Genomic DNA, 21,057 nt, shown 5'->3' with positions numbered 1-21,057 from the left:
ATTAAAAGGATACTACAGGGAAAAATGTACTGTCTCTGCAATCATCTACTGTATATATATATATATATATATATATATATATATATATATATATATATAAAGCTGAGTGTATGTATGTTTGTGTGTATGTATCAAGCCATGCCCACTCACAGAACTACTTTCACTCCGCATCACCACAGGGAAAGAGCCTGTGGTCCAGGGACACCCGACAACAGTTGTGACACACAGCTTGGCCTCACATACATTGCACACACAGCTCTGATGCAGGGACCCTCTGATACCATGTATACAGGGTTACTATACCAGAACAACCCTGCCTCTGACTCCTCCTTCCAAGCATGTGACTGGTCACATGGCCATGACATCAACACAGGTCCTTTAGCTGCCCAGGATCTCGCATCTACCGACAGTTCAGGCAGGGAAGAGGAGAAAAAAGCTGCAGCCGTAGGCGGCACCATCCTCTCCGGCAGCAGCGACGGCCTCTCTCCTGAGTTTCTCTCTGTTTGCGCTGCTAGCCGCCGCCAATGTGCTGATTAGGACATAAAGCCCAGAAACTCTCAGGACCCGGCATTGGATCTGTGCACCAGCTGCTGGCATGGCAGGAAGGAGGAAAGAAGAAACCTATCACACACAGGCAGAGCCACCACTGTTACAGATGAGCGAACCCGAACTGTAAAGTTTGGGACCGTATCAAACACAGTGTTCGGTCACACGGTCCCGAACACTGGTTTCCCTGGGAAACCCGTGTTACAGTTCGGGTCCAGTTTGTGCTGTAAAAAGAAAACAGATGTCACCAGACGAACACTGCCAGAAAAAGCCGAAGACTGCCATGAATACTGGCAGCAGTTAATGAGCGGCCCCGGAAGCAGATGTGGCCAGGAGACAGTGGGACGGGAGGACGTGTTGTTGGACAGGTAAGTATAATTCTAATGTTTATTATTAACTTTATACTTTTTTACAGCCCCACCGCCCCATCCCATATATGTAAAGTCTGAGTTCAGGGTTAGGATTCAAGTCCGTGTCATGTCTGACCCTGAACTTGAACTTTACAAAAAACTTGGTCGAAGCCGCCGATCACGAACATCAGGGGTTCACCCATCACTACCCACTGACAGTCTGTGCTGAAGAGTAGCGACATGAACACCAACATCATGTATGCCAGCAGGAAGAGGTGCAAACCCGTGGAGAAGGCGTAAGTCTCACCTGTGATCCACTACGGGTCCCCACAGGCCTAATAGATGTTAACGGGAACAACCTGAGAGCGGCATAGACCCAATGCTGGGTAGTGCTGTCATGGAGGGGATGGGGCAGTGCTGGCATGGAGGGGACGGGGCAGTGCTGGTATGGAGGGGACAGGGTAGTGCTGGCATGGAGGGGACTGGGTAGCGCTGTCTGCCCGGTGACACTGCCTGCCACTGTGTGTATATAAAAGCTGTGCTGCAAAGAAATGCTGTATATAAAGGAGGAACATGAGGTGCAGGAGGAATAAGACCCCTTAAGTGCCGCCATTATTTGTTATAACTAACTACAGTTATTTACTATGCCCGGGCAATGCCGGGCTCTTCAGCTAGTAAACTATAAAGATGAGATGCCCAGTGCATTTTAATTATCTTTATGACAATTGTAATTCCGTGTGACAGTAGCTGCACCTCACTGCTCACCTCTCCCAACTGGGACCTTATAACACACAGCAGTGTTCAGCTCCCCACTGTGATAAACAGCCGGTCTGAGAAGAGGGGGCATGGCCAAGACCCCTGTTCTCTGCAGAGAAACAGCTATTATCAGGAGACTGGCTGCTAATAACAGCATGGAGCTGCACACTGTAATGTCCCAAATGGGAGAGGTGAGCAGTGAAGAGCAGTTCCGCTAACATCTGCCCCTTGGTAATGTCTCCCTGTCTGCAGTCCGAGGAGATGGGTGGTGGTGAGGTGAGTGGTCTGCCTTCTCCTGATGAAGCTGTGCGTGTCACAGTGATACACGTGGGGTCTTTTTTGCATTACTGTACCCCTGCATCTCTTACTACACCTTTAATGAAGTTTATCTTAATTGCTTCCGTACAGCATATTGGGGCTTTATTCTTTATGACCAGGGTTGAGCCCCTTTCCCATAGGGCATGATCCTACTATTTTATCTCTTACCTTGCATATCAGACATGCTATATTTTAGATATATTATGTGTACTAGATGTGACTGCTAGGGTTGAGCGACTTTCATTTTTTTAAGATCGAGTAGGGTTTTGGGAAACCCGATTTTGTCCAGAGTCGAGTCGAGTGCAGTCGGCCGATTATCGCTAAAAGTCGGGGATCGACCGAAACACGAAACCCAATGCAAGTCAATGGGGAAGCATAGTCGGCAGTGAGTGGAGGCCAGGAAAACACCTACAGTGCCCATTTTAATGCCAAAAACATCCATTCTTGTTTCTGAAGCTTGCCAATCTTAATTAACTGTATAATAATAGTTGGGCATAGGGAATTGGGTGAAAGTTGTGGGGGGAGTAGGGCTGGCTCAAGTTTTTCGTGGGCCCAGGAAATGCGGACTACGTCACGGCGGTGTTGCAGGGAAAGGTAAGTATTTAAAAGTTGCAAGTGCTGTGATCCTGAGCAAGCAGGGGGGGGGCCCACTCGTTCGCATTGCCACTGGCACAGGGCCCCTCAAAGTACGGCGGTGTGTTTGCATGGCGGGGGCGCCTCCCACCAGCAGCGACACTTTTGCGTACTCTGAGGGGCCCTGTGCCAGTGACGTCGCCAACGAGTATGCCCCCCCACCTGATGAAGGAACCTGCACTTTCATCTGCACCTTCCTCTTTGTCCCTGTGTAAGGTGGTATAACATGCGGGAAGGGGAACCTTACTTTCAGCAGGGACAGATTCTGGCTGTGTAGAGTACAAGGGGAATGTAGTGGTCTAGGTCAATGTACCAGCAGACTCATTTAGCAGTGGCTGGGCAATGGGCAGGATGAGGAGGAAACAGATATAGGGCCAAAGAATAAAGTAGGCTACATGCAGTTCAAAATTGGTAACAGGACTAAACAGGCGGCATTGCTTTGTTCAGTGGAGTAGCAAACCCAAGAGCAGCAGACACTGTTTCAAGGGCCTAACCACACTAGTAGGCCAAATGCAGTTTAATATCTGATAGTATAGGGCGAAAGCCAGAATGTGGAAGCTCAGCTTTGTTCAGTTGAGGACAACACCAGGGAGGGGCAGACACCTTTAGTAGGCCGGAAAAGCCTATTGCATTTTTTAAAATGGTAATTTGGAGCAGAAGGTTGAAGCTCAGCTTTATTTACTTGAGGGCAACACCAGGGAGGGGCAGAAGCCGTTAGTAGGCCCTAACCACCATTTTTTTTTTTTAAACCACATAATGAGAGCCGGAAGGTTGAAGCTCAGCTTTATTTAGTTGAGGACAACACCAGGGAGGGGCACACAGACAGACACCTTTAGTAGGCCTGAAAAGCCTATTGCATTTTTCAAAATGGTAATTTGGAGCAGAAGGTTGAAGCTCAGCTTTATTTAGTTGAGGGCAACACCAGGGAGGGGCAGAAGCCGTTAGTAGGCCCTAACCACCATTTTTTTTTTAAAACCACATAATGAGAGCCGGAAGGTTGAAGCTCAGCTTTGTTCAGTTGAGGACAACACCAGGGAGGGGCAGACACCTTTAGTAGGCCGGAAAAGCCTATTGCATTTTTTAAAATGGTAATTTGGAGCAGAAGGTTGAAGCTCAGCTTTATTTAGTTGAGGGCAACACCAGGGAGGGGCAGAAGCCGTTAGTAGGCCCTAACCACCATTTTTTTTTTTTAAACCACATAATGAGAGCCGGAAGGTTGAAGCTCAGCTTTATTTAGTTGAGGACAACACCAGGGAGGGGCACACAGACAGACACCTTTAGTAGGCCTGAAAAGCCTATTGCATTTTTTAAAATGGTAATTTGGAGCAGAAGGTTGAAGCTCAGCTTTATTTAGTTGAGGGCAACACCAGGGAGGGGCAGAAGCCGTTAGTAGGCCCTAACCACCATTTTTTTTTTTAAAACCACATAATGAGAGCCGGAAGGTTGAAGCTCAGCTTTATTTAGTTGAGGACAACACCAGGGAGGGGCACACAGACAGACACCTTTAGTAGGCCTGAAAAGCCTATTGCATTTTTTAAAATGGTAATTTGGAGCAGAAGGTTGAAGCTCAGCTTTATTTACTTGAGGGCAACACCAGGGAGGGGCAGAAGCCGTTAGTAGGCCCTAACCACCATTTTTTTTTTTTAAACCACATAATGAGAGCCGGAAGGTTGAAGCTCAGCTTTATTTAGTTGAGGACAACACCAGGGAGGGGCACACAGACAGACACCTTTAGTAGGCCTGAAAAGCCTATTGCATTTTTCAAAATGGTAATTTGGAGCAGAAGGTTGAAGCTCAGCTTTATTTAGTTGAGGGCAACACCAGGGAGGGGCAGAAGCCGTTAGTAGGCCCTAACCACCATTTTTTTTTTTAAAACCACATAATGAGAGCCGGAAGGTTGAAGCTCAGCTTTATTTAGTTGAGGACAACACCAGGGAGGGGCACACAGACAGACACCTTTTGTAGGCCTGAAAAGCCTATTGCATTTTTCAAAATGGTAATTTGGAGCAGAAGGTTGAAGCTCAGCTTTATTTAGTTGAGGGCAACACCAGGGAGGGGCAGAAGCCGTTAGTAGGCCCTAACCACCATTTTTTTTTTAAAACCACATAATGAGAGCCGGAAGGTTGAAGCTCAGCTTTATTTAGTTGAGGACAACACCAGGGAGGGGCAGAAGCCGTTAGTAGGCCCTAACCACCATTTTTTTTTTTAAAACCACATAATGAGAGCCGGAAGGTTGAAGCTCAGCTTTATTTAGTTGAGGACAACACCAGGGAGGGGCAGAAGCCGTTAGTAGGCCCTAACCACCATTTTTTTTTTTAAAACCACATAATGAGAGCCGGAAGGTTGAAGCTCAGCTTTATTTAGTTGAGGACAACACCAGGGAGGGGCACACAGACAGACACCTTTAGTAGGCCTGAAAAGCCTATTGCATTTTTTAAAATGGTAATTTGGAGCAGAAGGTTGAAGCTCAGCTTTATTTAGTTGAGGGCAACACCAGGGAGGGGCAGAAGCCGTTAGTAGGCCCTAACCACCATTTTTTTTTTTTAAACCACATAATGAGAGCCGGAAGGTTGAAGCTCAGCTTTATTTAGTTGAGGGCAACACCAGGGAGGGGCAGAAGCCGTTAGTAGGCCCTAACCAAAGTTGAAGGCCAAATGCAGTTTAATTTCTGATACTATAGGCCGAAAGCCAGAAGGTGGAAGTTCCGATTTAGACAGTGGAGGACAATTTGAATTAGGGACTGCAGACAGACTTAGTAGGCTGTCCCCTGTGGACCATGCATCCACCACATTAACCCATTGCGCCGTAATGGACACGTAATCTTCCGTGGCCATGCCTACAGGTCCATGCGTCTGTTGTCAGGTGCACCTTTGTACTCACAGATTGCCAGAGTGCATGGACAATGCGGTCTTCTACATGCTGGTGGAGGGTTGGGATGGCTTTTCTCGCAAAAGAAGTGTCGACTGGTTAGCTTGTAGCGTGGTACAGCGTAGTCCATCATGGCCTTATTAATAGTAAATAAAATATATAACTAGGCTCTATGAACTTTTAAATAGGTTCCAGGGGTACACGGGCAGCATTGGTGTGGTCAGTGGAGGAGTATTGCAAGTAGGGGCTGCAGACAGGCTATCAAAGGCCTAAAATAACAAACAGTAGGCAGTCATGGCAGTTTTACATCGGTTACATGGATACACAGGCAGGCACTCCAGGCAGCATTGTGGTCAGTGGAGGAGTATTGCAAGTAGGGGCCGCAGACAGGCTATCAAAGGCCTAAAATAACAAACAATAGGCTCATGGCAGTTTTACAGCGGTTACATGGATACACGGGCAGGCAGCTTGGTGGTCAGTGGAGGAGTATTTAAAGTAGGGACCGCAGACAGGCTTCAAAGGCCTAACATAAGAAAATGGGCTGGCTGTAGGCACTTTATAATTGGTTCCAGGGGTACACGGGCAGCAGTGGTCTGGTCAGTGGAGGAGTATTTAAAGTAGGGACCGCAGACAGGCTATCAAAGGCCTAACATAACAAACAATAGGCTCATGGCAGTTTCACAGCGGTTACATGGATACACGGGCAGGCAGCTTGGTGGTCAGTGGAGGAGTATTGCAAGTAGGGGCTGCAGACAGGCTATCAAAGGCCTAAAATAACAAACAGTAGGCAGTCATGGCAGTTTTACATCGGTTACATGGATACACAGGCAGGCACTCCAGGCAGCATTGTGGTCAGTGGAGGAGTATTGCAAGTAGGGGCCGCAGACAGGCTATCAAAGGCCTAAAATAACAAACAATAGGCTCATGGCAGTTTTACAGCGGTTACATGGATACACGGGCAGGCAGCTTGGTGGTCAGTGGAGGAGTATTTAAAGTAGGGACCGCAGACAGGCTTCAAAGGCCTAACATAAGAAAATGGGCTGGCTGTAGGCACTTTATAATTGGTTCCAGGGGTACACGGGCAGCAGTGGTCTGGTCAGTGGAGGAGTATTTAAAGTAGGGACCGCAGACAGGCTATCAAAGGCCTAACATAACAAACAATAGGCTCATGGCAGTTTCACAGCGGTTACATGGATACACGGGCAGGCAGCTTGGTGGTCAGTGGAGGAGTATTGCAAGTAGGGGCCGCAGACAGGCTATCAAAGGCCTAAAATAACAAACAATAGGCTCATGGCAGTTTTACAGCGGTTACATGGATACACAGGCAGCTTGGTGGTGAGTGGAGGAGTAGTGCAAGGAGTGTCTGTCCCAGTACTCCCAAAATATAAATAGATGTTAATGTCTCGCAAAACAACCAAAACAAAAAAAAAAGGTGGCATACTTAGGTACAGGGGTGGGCTCATCTACTGAGTTTCTGACATAGTAATTTGGCAGTAACTATTTAATGGTGCCAATATAGGACACAGACACAGACTACTTTAAGTTGCATCATAGATGTCTACAAATTTGTATTGTCAGTGCCAGACATTGAATGATGTCAGCGAATAGACTAAAGATTGGTGGAGCTGTGCGACATAATTTTGCACGTGGTAGAGCACATTTTGAGCTGGGGTAGGGGGGAACTCTCTTGAGGCCGGCGGGACCGCCCCAGGGCCCCTCATGTTACAACGGTGTGTCTGACGTTGGGTGCGCACCACCACCGCCAGAGACACTACATTGTACTATGAGGGACCCAGTAGCAATGCCGTCAACCAAAAGCGAGCACACCCACCTCTTCAGACAAACAGCAGTCTCACGGGTGCTTGCGCCAAGTCGCGATACCACGGCCCCGTGTGGGGAGTTTTGCCATTTAGGGAGGTGTAAACATGTCGTATGCTGTACAATCAGCTGCAGCAAATTAGACATTAGAAAAGTAATTCACAGGCAAGAGCTTTTCATAGGAAAGCTAGGTGTCGGCCGGGCAAGGTGGGGCAAAAGATTTCGAAATCCAGTTGTGGTTCATTTTAATGAATGTTAGATCGTCAACATTTTGGGTAGCCAGACGAGTCCTTTTTTCGGTTAATATTGAACCTGCAGCACTGAATACTCTTTCTGATAGGACACTTGCTGCCGGGCAAGCAAGCTCCTGCAATGCATATTCTGCCAATTCTGGCCAGGTGTCTAATTTGGAGGCCCAGTAATCAAATGGGAATGACGGTTGAGGGAGAACATCGATAAGGGATGAAAAATAGTTAGTAACCATACTGGACAAATGTTGTCTCCTGTCACTTTCAATTGATGCAGCAGTACCTGTCCTGTCTGCGGTCATAGCAAAATCACTCCACAACCTGGTCAGAAAACCCCTCTGTCCAATGCCACTTCTGATGTGTGCACCCCTAACACTCCTAGTCTGCTGCCCCCTGGAGCTCGTGTGAGAACGATCACGTGCGCTGTGTGCTGGGAATGCCTGAAGCAAACGGTCAACAAGAGTTGATTGTTTGGTTGCTAATATTAGTTCCAAGTTCTCATGTGGCATAATATTTTGCAATTTGCCTTTATAGCGTGGATCAAGGAGGCAGGCCAACCAGTAATCGTCATCGTTCATCATTTTCGTAATGCGTGTGTCCCTTTTTAGGATACGTAAGGCATAATCCGCCATGTGGGCCAAAGTTCCAGTTGTCAAATCTCCGGTTGTGATTGGTTGAGGGGCAGTTGCAGGCAAATCTACGTCACTTGTGTCCCTCAAAAAACCAGAACCCGGCCGTGACACGCAACCAAATTCCTGTGCCCCCGGGAAAGGTTCGGCATTAAAAATATACTCATCCCCATCATCCTCCTCGTCCTCCACCTCCTCTTCGCCCGCTACCTCGTCCTGTACACTGCCCTGACCAGACAATGGCTGACTGTCATCAAGGCTTTCCTCTTCCTCTGGTGCAGACGCCTGCTCCTTTATGTGCGTCAAACTTTGCATCAGCAGACGCATTAGGGGGATGCTCATGCTTATTACGGCGTTGTCTGCACTAACCAGCCGTGTGCATTCCTCAAAGCACTGAAGGACTTGACACATGTCTTGTATCTTAGACCACTGCACACCTGACAACTCCATGTCTGCCATCCTACTGCCTGCCCGTGTATCCTCCCACAAATAAATAACAGCACGCCTCTGTTCGCACAGTCTCTGAAGCATGTGCAGTGTTGAGTTCCACCTTGTTGCAACGTCTATGATTAGGCGATGCTGGGGAAGGTTCAAAGACCGCTGATAGGTCTGCATACGGCTGGCGTGTACAGGCGAACGTCGGATATGTGAGCAAAGTGCACGCACTTTGAGGAGCAGGTCGGAGAACCCAGGATAAGTTTTCAATAAGCACTGCACCACCAGGTTTAAGGTGTGAGCCAGGCAAGGAATGTGTTTCAGTTGGGAAAGGGAGATGGCAGCCATGAAATTCCTTCCGTTATCACTCACTACCTTGCCTGCCTCAAGATCTACTGTGCCCAGCCACGACTGCGTTTCTTGTTGCAAGAACTCGGACAGAACTTCCGCGGTGTGTCTATTGTCGCCCAAGCACTTCATAGCCAATACAGCCTGCTGACGCTTGGCAGTAGCTGGCCCATAATGGGACAACTGGTGTGCAACAGTGTCATCTGCCGATGGAGTGGTTGGCAGACTGCGTTCTGTGGAAGAGCTGTAGCTTCTGCAGGAGGACGAGGAGGAGGAGGAGGAGGGGGTGCGAACGCCTACAGCCAACTGTTTCCTAGACCGTGGGCTAGGCACAACTGTCCCTAAATTGATGTCGCCTGTGGACCCTGCATCCACCACATTCACCCAGTGTGCCGTGATGGACACATAACGTCCCTGGCCATGCCTACTGGTCCATGCATCTGTAGTCAGGTGCACCTTTGTACTCACAGATTGCCTGAGTGCATGGACGATGCGCTGTTTAACATGCTGGTGCAGGGCTGGGATGGCTTTTCTGGAAAAAAAGTGTCGACTGGGTAGCTCGTATCGTGGTTCAGCGTACTCCATCAGGGCTTTGAAAGCTTCGCTTTCAACTAACCGGTAGGGCATCATCTCTAACGAGATTAGTCTAGCTATGTGGGCGTTAAAACCCTGTGTACGCGGATGCGAGGATAAGTACTTCCTTTTTCTAACCAGAGTCTCATGTAGGGTGAGCTGGACTGGAGAGCTGGAGATCGTGGAACTTTCGGGTGTGCCGGTGTACATGGCAGACTGAGAGACGGTTGGAGACGGTATTGTTTCCGCCGGTGCCCTAGATGCAATATTTCCTCCTACAAAACTGGTGATTCCCTGACCCTGACTGCTTTTGGCTGGCAAAGAAACCTGCACAGATACTGCCTGTGGTGCGGAAAATGGTGGCCTTACAGTGACGGAAGGGATGTTGCGTTGCTGACTAGCTTCATTGGCCGAGGGTGCTACAACCTTGAGGGACGTTTGGTAGTTAGTCCAGGCTTGAAAATGCATGGTGGTTAAGTGTCTATGCATGCAACTAGTATTTAGACTTTTCAGATTCTGACCTCTGCTTAAGCTAGTTGAACATTTTTGACAGATGACTTTGCGCTGATCAGTTGGATGTTGTTTAAAAAAATGCCAGACTGCACTCTTCCTAGACTCGGATCCCTTTTCAGGGATTGCAGACTGAGCTTTAACCGGATGGCAACGCTGTGCTCCAACAGGTTTTGGCTTTGACACGCGTTTTGGGCCAGATACGGGCCCGGCAGATGTAACCTGTTGCGATGTTGATGCCTGCTGCGGCCCCTCCTCCACCTCCGCTTCTGAACTACTGCCGCCTGCACCCTGTTCCCCCAATGGCTGCCAATCGGGGTCAATAACTGGGTCATCTATTACCTCCTCTTCGAGCTCGTGTGCAACTTCGTCTGTGTCACTGTGTCGGTCGGTGGTATAGCGTTCGTGGCGGGGCAACATAGTCTCATCAGGGTCTGATTGTGGATCTGTACCCTGAGAGGGCAATGTGGTGGTCTGAGTCAAAGGAGCAGCATAGTACTCTGGCTGTGGCTGTGCATCAGTGCACTCCATGTCAGAATATACTTCTAATGGGCATGGCCTGTTAAATGTTTCACTTTCTAAGCCAGGGACGGTATGTGTAAAGAGCTCCATGGAGTGACCCGTTGTGTCGCCTGCTGCATCCTTCTCTCTTGTTGTAGTTTTTGCTGAGGAGGACAAGGAAGCGACTTGTCCCTGACCGTGAACATCCACAAGCGACGCGCTGCTTTTACATTTACCAGTTTCGGAAGAGGAGGCAAAAGAGCTAGAGGCTGAGTCTGCAATGTAAGCCAAAACTTGCTGTTGCTGCTCCGCCTTTAAAAGCGGTTTTCCTACTCCCAGAAAAGAGAGCGTTCGAGGCCTTGTGTAGCCTGACGACGAAACTGGCTCCACAGCTCCAGACTTAGGTGGAATATTTTTATCCCCACGACCACCTGATGCTCCTCTACCACTACCATCATTACCAGCTGACAATGAACGCCCACGACGACCTCTTGCACCAGACTTCCTCATTGTTTTAAAATCTTAACCAAAGTAACTTTATTTGTTGCTGTCAAACAACTTACACGGTGAGCTATAACTTCAGTATGATTTCAATATCCCTTAACAGGTTGGTGAGACCACAAGGAAAATCAGGCACAATGTTACACACTCTGTTTTCTGTGGCACAAAATCACAGAGATGACACACACGCAGGACTGTCACTCAAGCACTAATGTCAATATTAATCTCCCACCTAATTTATTTTTTTTTTTTTCTCAGGGAGACTTTAGAAACCAAATAATATTAAAAAAAAAAAAAAAAAAGGCTTTCTATGGCCCACAATTAGAGAGAGAGAGGTGGCACACCCAGGAGTCAAGACTGGCACACAAGCTGAGAGGGCAATATTACTCTCCCACTGTTTTTTTATGTATTTTTTGTTTTTTCAGGGAGACTTTAGAAACCCAATAATATTTTAAAAAAAAAATAAATAGGCTTTCTATGGCCCACTGAATGAGAGGGAGAGAGGTGGCACACCCAGGAGTCAAGACTGGCACACAAGCTGAAAGGGCAATATTACTCTCCCACTGTTTTTTTATGTATTTTTTGTTTTTTCAGGGAGACTTTAGAAACCCAATAATATTTTTAAAAAAAAATAAATAGGCTTTCTATGGCCCGCTGAATGAGAGGGAGAGAGGTGGCACACCCAGGAGTCAAGACTGGCACACAAGCTGAAAGGGCAATATTATTCTCCCACTGTTTTTTTAGGTTTTTTTTTTTTTTTCAGGGAGAATTAGAAACCAAATAATATTAAAAAAAAAAAATAAATAGGCTTTCTATGGCCCACTGAATGAGAGGGAGAGAGGTGGCACACCCAGGAGTCAAGACTGGCACACAAGCTGAAAGGGCAATATTACTCTCCCACTGTTTTTTTATGTATTTTTTGTTTTTTCAGGGAGACTTTAGAAACCCAATAATATTTAAAAAAAAAAATAAATAGGCTTTCTATGGCCCACTGAATGAGAGGGAGAGAGGTGGCACACCCAGGAGTCAAGACTGGCACACAAGCTGAAAGGGCAATATTACTCTCCCACTGTTTTTTTAGGTTTTTTTTTTTTTTTCAGGGAGACTTTAGAAACCAAATAATATAAAAAAAAAAAAAAAAAATAGGCTTGCTATAGCCCACTGAATGAGAGATAGCACACACAGCAGTGGCACACAAGCCCTGACTGAGGCCAATATTTTTCTCCCACTGATTGATGTAGTGTTTTTGTGTTGAGGTAGAATTTAGAACACAAATCACGGAAAAAATAAATAGGCTTTCTATGGCCCACTGAATGAAAGGGAGAGAGGTGGCACACCCAGGAGTCAAGACTGGCACACAAGCTGAAAGGGCAATATTACTCTCCCACTGTTTTTTTATGTATTTTTTGTTTTTTCAGGGAGACTTTAGAAACCCAATAATATTTAAAAAAAAAAATAAATAGGCTTTCTATGGCCCACTGAATGAGAGGGAGAGAGGTGGCACACCCAGGAGTCAAGACTGGCACACAAGCTGAAAGGGCAATATTACTCTCCCACTGTTTTTTTAGGTTTTTTTTTTTTTTTCAGGGAGACTTTAGAAACCAAATAATATAAAAAAAAAAAAAAAAAATAGGCTTGCTATAGCCCACTGAATGAGAGATAGCACACACAGCAGTGGCACACAAGCCCTGACTGAGGCCAATATTTTTCTCCCACTGATTGATGTAGTGTTTTTGTGTTGAGGTAGAATTTAGAACACAAATCACGGAAAAAATAAATAGGCTTTCTATGGCCCACTGAATGAAAGGGAGAGAGGTGGCACACCCAGGAGTCAAGACTGGCACACAAGCTGAAAGGGCAATATTACTCTCCCACTGTTTTTTTATGTATTTTTTGTTTTTTCAGGGAGACTTTAGAAACCCAATAATATTTAAAAAAAAAAATAAATAGGCTTTCTATGGCCCACTGAATGAGAGGGAGAGAGGTGGCACACCCAGGAGTCAAGACTGGCACACAAGCTGAAAGGGCAATATTACTCTCCCACTGTTTTTTTAGGTTTTTTTTTTTTTTTTCAGGGAGACTTTAGAAACCCAATAATATTTTAAAAAAAAAATAAATAGGCTTTCTATGGCCCACTGAATGAGAGGGAGAGAGGTGGCACACCCAGGAGTCAAGACTGGCACACAAGCTGAAAGGGCAATATTACTCTCCCACTGTTTTTTTAGGTTTTTTTTTTTTTTTCAGGGAGACTTTAGAAACCCAATAATATTTAAAAAAAAAATAAATAGGCTTTCTATGGCCCACTGAATGAAAGGGAGAGAGGTGGCACACCCAGGAGTCAAGACTGGCACACAAGCTGAAAGGGCAATATTACTCTCCCACTGTTTTTTTATGTATTTTTTGTTTTTTCAGGGAGACTTTAGAAACCCAATAATATTTTTAAAAAAAAATAAATAGGCTTTCTATGGCCCGCTGAATGAGAGGGAGAGAGGTGGCACACCCAGGAGTCAAGACTGGCACACAAGCTGAAAGGGCAATATTATTCTCCCACTGTTTTTTTAGGTTTTTTTTTTTTTTTCAGGGAGAATTAGAAACCAAATAATATTAAAAAAAAAAAATAAATAGGCTTTCTATGGCCCACTGAATGAGAGGGAGAGAGGTGGCACACCCAGGAGTCAAGACTGGCACACAAGCTGAAAGGGCAATATTACTCTCCCACTGTTTTTTTAGGTTTTTTTTTTTTTTTCAGGGAGACTTTAGAAACCAAATAATATTAAAAAAAAAAAAAAAAAAAAAAAAAATAGGCTTGCTATAGCCCACTGAATGAGAGATAGCACACACAGCAGTGGCACACAAGCCCTGACTGAGGCCAATATTTTTCTCCCACTGATTGATGTAGTGTTTTTGTGTTGAGGTAGAATTTAGAACACAAATCACGGAAAAAATAAATAGGCTTTCTATGGCCCACTGAATGAAAGGGAGAGAGGTGGCACACCCAGGAGTCAAGACTGGCACACAAGCTGAAAGGGCAATATTACTCTCCCACTGTTTTTTTATGTATTTTTTGTTTTTTCAGGGAGACTTTAGAAACCCAATAATATTTTTTAAAAAAAATAAATAGGCTTTCTATGGCCCACTGAATGAGAGGGAGAGAGGTGGCACACCCAGGAGTCAAGACTGGCACACAAGCTGAAAGGGCAATATTACTCTCCCACTGTTTTTTTAGGTTTTTTTTTTTTTTCAGGGAGACTTTAGAAACCAAATAATATTAAAAAAAAAAAAAAAAAATAGGCTTGCTATAGCCCACTGAATGAGAGATAGCACACACAGCAGTGGCACACAAGCCCTGACTGAGGCCAATATTTTTCTCCCACTGATTGATGTAGTGTTTTTGTGTTGAGGTAGATTTTAGAACACAAATCACGGAAAAAATAAATAGGCTTTCTATGGCCCACTCAGTGAGAGATGGCACACACAGGGATGGCACTGTAGCAGAAATGCCAATCTTAATCTCCCACAAAAAAAAAAAAAAAAAAAAAAAAAAACTGTCCTACAATTACTATCTCCCTGCAGTAATGTAAGCCAGGTATGGCAGGCAGCAATAGGAGTGGACTGATGCACAAATTAAATAAAAAGTGTGGACAAACAAAAAAGATAGCTGTGCAGAAAGGAAGGAACAAGAGGATATGTGCTTTGAAAAAAGCAGTTGGTTTCCACAGTGGCGTACACACAGCAATACAGCTATCACGGAGCCTTCTAGGGCAGCCCAATGAGCTACAGCGCTGAGGGGAAAAAAAAAAAAAAATAGCTTCCACAGTCCCTGCACACCGAAGGTGGTGTTGGACAGTGGAAATCGCTGCAGCACAAGCGGTTTGGTGGTTAGTGGACCCTGCCTAACGCTCTCCCTGCTTCTGACGAAGCGGCAGCAACCTCTCCCTAAGCTCAGATCAGCAGCAGTAAGATGGCGGTCGGCGGGAACGCCCCTTTATAGCCCCTGTGACGCCGCAGACAGCAAGCCAATCACTGCAATGCCCTTCTCTAAGATGGTGGGGACCAGGATCTATGTCATCACGCTGCCCACACTCTGCGTTCACCTTCATTGGCTGAGAAATGGCGCTTTTCGCGTCATTGAAACGCGACTTTGGCGCGAAAGTCGCGTACCGCATGGCCGACAAGCACAGGGGTCGGATCGGGTTTCATGAGACGCCGACTTAGCCAAAAGTCGGCGACTTTTGAAAATGATCGACCCGTTTCGCTCAACCCTAGTGACTGCTACTAACATGTTCCACTTAATTAGTAGCATATTGTGATAAGCATCCTGTTTTGCATCTCAAATGCTACACCAACTAATATATATATCGTGGATTTACCTTAAGAATTTAATTGTTATGAGGTTCCCTGTAACATACACCTTTCTAAATACCTATTCAAATTGACTTATAATATCAACAAATATGCATGCTCTATTTCATTATAGGATCTGTAAATATTAATGTTTGTTTAGGAACTTTGTTGACTTAGGGTACCATCTCACATAACGATTTACCAACGATCACGACCAGCGATACGACCTGGCCGTGATCGTTGGTAAGTGGTTGTGTGGTCGCTGGGGAGCTGTCACACAGACCGCTCTCCAGCGACCAACGATGCCGAAGGCCCCGGGTAACCAGGGTAAACATCGGGTTACTAAGCGCAGGGCCGCGCTTAGTAACCCGATGTTTACCGTGGTTACCAGCGTAAAAGTAAAAAAAAAAAAAACAGTACATACTCACATTCCGGTGTCTGTCCCCCGGCGTTCTGCTTCTCTCCACTGTGTCTGTGCCAGCCGGAAAGCACAGCGGTGACGTCACCGCTGTGCTCGCTTTCCGGCCGGCCGGCGCTCACAGTGCAGAGAAGCAGAACGCCGGGGGACAGACACCGGAATGTGAGTATGTACTGTTTGGTTTTTTTTACTTTTACGCTGGTAACCACGGTAAACATCGGGTTACTAAGCGCGGCTCTGCGCTTAGTAACCCGATGTTTACCCTGGTTACAAGCGAACGCATCACTGGATCGCTGTCACACACAACGATCCAGCGATGACAACGGGAGATCCAGCGACGAAAGAAAGTTCCAAACGATCTGCTACGACGTACGATTCTCAGCAGGATCCCTGATCGCTGCTGCGTGTCAGACACAGCGATATCGTAATGATATCGCTAGAACGTCACGAATCGTACCGTCGTAGCGATGAAAATGGCACTGTGTGACGGTACCCTTACTCTACATATGATATGATATTTCCTGGTCACATTGCTCTCCGAGATGCTGTGGTTATAATATTGAGACATATTTCACCTATTATATATTATTGCTGTTACTTTGGAGCTTATACTTGGTTATTGTATACCACAAGGGTTTTTTATTCTATTACTATGTGGTTTTAAATGTTTTTAGATGTTGTTTATTTTTCCCAATAAACGTTACATGTTTTATGAATATCTAGGTGTGCTCATCACTATATAGTTCTTTCCCTTCAATAAATTTCAGAAGACACCCTCATTCTACTTATGGTCTGGGGACCATAAGCACCAATCCCTCACTCTTTTTTCTCCCCCACTGTGGGATTCCCCTGATAAACCCCTTGATTACCAGAAGAGGGGGGATACACACCAGAAATATGGGGACTCTGCATCTATCACCTGGCAGCTCCTCAAGCGAAGTACTTTTTTATTCAGGCCATATTGGCTGGCTCTATTAGAGCTCATTTAGATTATATATCACTTTGTGTGCTGTCCATCATCAGGGACATACACCCTTTGTGTAGGGCTGAAAATTGTACTGCAATGTAATTTTATATATTATGTTTAGGGTTACATGACAGGGTAAAAGAGGGATAGTCTTCATTGAGTGGGGGTGCCATATCGTATTTATATGGTGCCAACCTCCGATGACAGGAAGGGAACCGTAAAGGGATAATTAGTCCCTAAATTCCCTATTCTGCTACATCACTGTTTATTATATTTGTATTACTTTGTATTTTCTTACATCCAGGTGCTTGAGTACTTTTTTTAGAATTATATTGATAAAGAATATGTTTCTAAAGTGTTATGTTTTTGCTGTACACATACAGGAAGCCAAATGGTTCAAAACTTTTCATAAAACATACAGAAAAAAATACCTTTTACCCAAGAATACAGGCATTTAAATGGAAAAACAAAAACTCCACCTTAAGGTTTTGATATCCTTTACAGCTAATACCAGAGATGTCCAAATAAATTTGAGTAGAATTAAATTCTACAGAAAATTTAGATTCACAAAAAATTATTTGATCCAGTGAGGATTCAGAAAATCGGTGACTGCTAGCCACCATTTTTTAAACCATAGGGGGCCATAAAAAGATTGGAAAAAAAAATATTAATTATACTCACCTTACTGCTCCTCAAAGAAATAAAAAGCAGCCTTACTTACCAACAACAGGTTACAATAGAAATGTACTTGCAGAATGCAGCAGACCCCCATGATAGACTTGTGGGTGGCTGTTTCATCAATATTTTGCACCCTGCCTTTATTATGGGGTTTGTTGCAGCCTGTAGTGCATTGGTATTGTAACATGGTGTTGGTGAGTAAGGCTTTATTTGTGTCATTTTTCTGTGAATCACCTTACTGCCCACTTCTATGGCCCCTCCACTCCTCACTGTCACCCGTCCAGTCCTCATCGCATCTTCTAATCCTCAACGCTCACAGCGATGCTGTGCATGTGCGCACGTCACTGTGTATATTGTGAAGTTGTGGCATTGTGACATTTCACGCTCTTGCGTAGAACACTCCTTGTCTCATCAACATCTAAAGTCTCAGCTCAGTGTGAGAGGCCCAGGGACTTCAGCACTTGCGGTGGGGATCACAAGATGCTGCAAGGACTGTACAAAATTTCCTAGGAAGAATCCTGAAAACAGACAAATTTGAATTTTGTCTGATCCGCTAATTTATAGCTAACATTCATCAGTAGATCGGATGCTTTGTTAAATGATATGCACTATGCTCCGGGGAAGAGAATGGTGTGCAGTATTGTGTAAATCTCACTCTCTGTATTTCAGTAAAAAGAAAAAGTGGTCGGCACGATGATTTCCATAGTGGTGCTCGTAGAGTAATGGCAGTAAATGAAATAGAATCCCGGCACTCACATGCATTGGGGTTCATTTAGTGCACATATGGAAGTCCAAATCACAGACGTTTCAGTCCATTCCAGGCCTTCATCAGTAATTTGTGATAATGTGATCTGGATTTCCATATGTGCATTAAGTCAATTTCAATGCATGCTAGTGCCAAATTCTATTTTACCCTCGCTATGAATTGTCTGCGTGATGTTTTTATTCCAGATTTTCCATCTATTGTTGAACAAATGAAAGAACATTAGAAGCACTGGGTCAAATGTCACTTTTAGGAATCTCAAGAAGTCGAATATTGTACTTGACATGGAATTTGTTTCAATTCCGGATAACATTATATGTAATTCAGAAGCATATTCCTATTTTTTTAGAAGAGTAACTGTAACTCTGTGATTAAAAATGCCAGGAAAAGCATTATGCTTCCTTTCTTCAAACCTACAGATACATTTACACTACTCTTTGAATAAACTCTTTGAATAAAGATTTTGCAGCTTGCATAAACGCAGAAAGGCATTATTATTTTTATAAATATTGTAGCATTACTAACTTCCACAGTGCTGGAAAATTATATTAAATATACACCTGAAAGAAACAGTAAAAAATAGGACCACTGTAGAAAGTGTAAAAATAACAGCCGAATCAAGCTATGTCCTTAATGATACACCTCCCACTTGAGTACATCTTGTAACAGCAAATATTGTAGAACAACATGGTGCACTATGTTACTAGAGTAGGGCACTGGTGGTTAGGTTAACATCTGTAAGAACAATAAACCTGACCTTCTTGGGAGACAGATTAATACAAAAGACCCTGAAGTGACTCCGATAGATATACCTGCATATTGCTACATGTTTTGAAAACAAGTTGACTCTATATTATGTGATGAAATGCTATCTTCACTGGAAAATGCCATAACTGTTCACAGGATCCTTTATTTAGCAGCACAGAAATTACAAAAATTGTTCTTTTTTATGATCTATACTGTGGATGTGATATGTAATTGTGGGTCAACACCTTTCACAAGTCCAACAACAGAAGCGAGGGCTCAGCTTACAATTTATTCAAGTCAACAAATAACTAATGGATATAAAGTAATGGCCAAAAGTGCTGGCACCCTTAAAAGTGTTCCAGAAAATGAAGTACTTCAAACAGAAAATTATTGCAATTACACGTTTTATTGTTTATTTCTGTTTATTTCCTTCATGTGTATTGCAAGAACACAAAAAAAATGAAAAAAAGGCAAACTGGACATAATTTCACAGGATGGACAAAATTGTTGGCATAAAAATCACACCTGATAACAGATAAAAAGGGATAAATTGACTCAATCTTTATATTGTGTGGCTATGTGTACAACACTAAGCATAAAAAAAGAAAGAGAAGAGAACTGTCTTAAGACTTAAGAACCAAATTTTTTTTTAAAATATCAACAATCTCAAGGTTAAAAGTCCATGTCCAGAGATATTGATGTCCCTTAGTCCACATAATCAAGAACTTTACAACTCAAGGCACTATAGCTAATCTCCCTGGACAGCAGCAAAAAATTGATGAAAGATTGCAGCGCAAGATAATCCGGATGGTGGATAAGCAGCCCCAATTAAGTTCCAAAGAAATTCAAGCTCTCCTGCAGGCTCAGGGGGCATCAGTGTCAGAGCAAGCTATCCGTCTACATTTGAATGAAATGAAAAACTACAACAGGCGACCCAAGAGGACCCCACTGCTTAAACAGAGACATAAAAAAGCTAGACTGCAGTTTGCAAAAATGTATGTAGGCCAAAATAATTATGGGAAAGCATCTTGTAGACAGATAAGACTGAGATAGAGTTTTTTAGTAAAGCACATCATTCTAGTGTTTAACAAAAATGGAAAGAGGCCTACACAGAAAATAACACAATAACTACAGTCAAATACGGTGGAGGTACAAATATTTTTCAGGGATAGTCTACTGCTTCTAGCACTGTGTGCCTTGACTGTGTACAAGGCATCATGGAATCTGAAGATTGCCAAAGATTTGGGGTTGCAATTTAGTGGCCAGAAAGCTGAGTTTGTGTCTTTGGTCATGGGTCTTCCAACAAAGCCAAGACTCCAAAAATTCTTCAAGAAGCACTTAGAAATGGAAGGAAACAAAGCATTAAGAGTTCTGAATGGCCATCAATGCGTGGAGAGATCTTAAAATTGCTTTTGGGAGAAGGCATCCTTCTAAGATGAGAGATCAGGAGCAGTTTGCAAAAGAAGAGTGGTTCAAAATGTCCAACTCTATTAATACAGTGGCATGTAAAATGCATGCATTGGCCCATTTTTGTAATTTTTAAAATGCAAAAGATGAAAATATTTTTTTGGCCTAAAATACAAAGGAAATGAGTCTCTAACTTTAAGCCTTTTAGAAATCATTTCATCTGTAACTTGTTTAACACTTCACGACAACAGTAATTTTGACAAGGGGTGCCCAAACTTTTACATGCCACTGTACGTATGTGTGTATAAATATATATAAATTCTGGTGGTGATCTTACTTAACATTAGTAAGGCAGGAACCATTCTATGGCCTCTACCAGTATTATTCACAGGTTTAATGCATTTGCATTGATATCAAATACAGTGTAAAATATGTTTTCACTCTATTTACAGTGAATAATTTGACAGCCACATTTTCTTTTGTTAATTGAATGATATGTCTTTTAGCTTCACTTTCAACAAGGAAATGGAGGTGTTACAGCTGCTATGAAAGTAAAGGCTCTACCTCTGGAATTATATTAAAATGTATGTATTTTTTTATTTGCCTACTTTTTGAACATTTGTGAGAATAAGGAATAAAGAAGAAAAGAAAAGAAGAAGAGGAAAGGAAAAGAAGAACCATTTGTTTCTAATTAATGTT

General features: G+C 43.9%; 1 protein-coding gene and 1 long non-coding RNA gene across 2 annotated transcripts in view; both read right to left on the bottom strand.

Annotated features, from left to right (window-relative positions):
- TAFA5 (TAFA chemokine like family member 5) overlaps positions 1 to 21,057 on the bottom strand; it is a 738,239-nt gene that overhangs the window by 692,750 nt on the left and 24,432 nt on the right. The window lies entirely within an intron of this gene.
- Positions 337 to 19,403, bottom strand: LOC143776006 (uncharacterized). Its single transcript, XR_013215752.1, has 3 exons — positions 16,290 to 19,403; positions 15,305 to 15,550; positions 337 to 2,193 (listed from the first exon to the last, which is right to left on the bottom strand). It is a non-coding gene; the product is annotated as an uncharacterized LOC143776006 (long non-coding RNA).

This window comes from Ranitomeya variabilis, chromosome 5, assembly GCF_051348905.1.
Source record: "Ranitomeya variabilis isolate aRanVar5 chromosome 5, aRanVar5.hap1, whole genome shotgun sequence".
NCBI classification, from domain to species: Eukaryota; Metazoa; Chordata; class Amphibia; order Anura; family Dendrobatidae; genus Ranitomeya; species Ranitomeya variabilis.
This window is presented reverse-complemented; position numbering and strand designations above follow the sequence as displayed.